The sequence below is a fragment of the Branchiostoma belcheri genome, unplaced genomic scaffold (genome assembly GCF_001625305.1).
Source record: "Branchiostoma belcheri isolate BF01 breed outbred unplaced genomic scaffold, Haploidv18h27 scaffold421, whole genome shotgun sequence".
Lineage (NCBI taxonomy): Eukaryota > Metazoa > Chordata > Leptocardii > Amphioxiformes > Branchiostomatidae > Branchiostoma > Branchiostoma belcheri.
In genome coordinates, this window is record NW_017804045.1 from 40,239 (window position 1) to 41,392 (window position 1,154).

A 1,154-nucleotide genomic window follows, 5' to 3' on the forward strand; every position below is an offset into this window, starting at 1 on the left:
ATATACATGATCTACAACACGACAATCTACATGTAAACAGTCATCTTTCATAATAATACCTTTCATTAACTACTACACATATTATTTATTTGATAAGGTATCGTAGTAGTAGGAGCAAACCAGTACAATCCAAACGGATACTCGCAAACGATTATACACAAAAATCTGCTTACAAAACCTTGCCTATCACACGCTCAGCTACTTAAGCTACGGCCTATTCCACAGGATTCTAGAAATAGGGGTGCTTCTGAATATGAATTTACCTCAATATAAAAACAGCTACGGTGAAAAAAACACATTCTGAATGTGCAAATAAAATTTAAAATTCATCACTGACATAACGGCACACCACATGCCCAATTACTAAGAAATACAGCGAAGACAACAATGACTTTTCACTGCAAACACATAGGAGAACGGCTCACCATTTCGTCTACATGCGACGAAACAGCTGTCTGTAATCACCGACCAAAATCCATATCTGCCTGAAGTTTTATGAGATTGTACTGACGTGTCTTCATTACTCCGTGAAGGAGGTCAGGACCTCCGGACGGAGTGTTGTGATCGGCTGATTTTTCATGTTCGCAGTCAAAACACTGGGTTCTCTTTGTGTAATCGGCACGCAATTTATACGCCGTCTGCGGGCATGCCCGTGTTGATGCACGAATGTGATTTTTGCCGTTGCTGCTTTCGCGGTCAATGTAATATTGCAGACGCACCCCTACAATTACGAGGCGAATTGGAATGGTCCAGAAAAACGCGTTGTTTGGAATAGCAGTGGGGGGGTGGAACTTCATGCAGATACGGGGTGGTTTTGATAAGTGGTTCCAGATGTTTTTGCCCATGGTTAAGAGATGCCAAGTTTTTTGGAAAATGTTCGCAGCCAAAACGCATTCTTCCGTACGTCGCATTTCTGTGTAATTTCGCATGTGGTGTTGCATTATGTCCGGGATGATGCACGTCTTTTTATTTTTACCGTAGCTGTTTTGATATTGAAGTAAATGCATATTTTAGAAACATCCCTACTTTTACAATCCTGTGGAATAGGCCGTAGGTTTAGGCAGTTGTCTGGTAGCAGAGGTTCTCCAAGCAGATATCCCGGGTATCTGACCGGCGGAAGTAACACTCGCGGTGCTAGCCGCGACTGTTGCTGG

At 42.5% G+C, this 1,154-nt stretch overlaps 1 long non-coding RNA gene across 1 annotated transcript in view; it reads right to left on the minus strand.

Moving 5' to 3' along the window:
• Positions 1-1,053: 1,053 nt before the first annotated feature.
• LOC109478182 overlaps positions 1,054-1,154 on the minus strand; it is a 9,891-nt gene continuing 9,790 nt past the window's right edge. The window contains exon 3 of the long non-coding RNA XR_002140715.1: positions 1,054-1,150. This is a non-coding gene — a long non-coding RNA (uncharacterized LOC109478182). The remainder of the gene's footprint in view (positions 1,151-1,154) is intronic.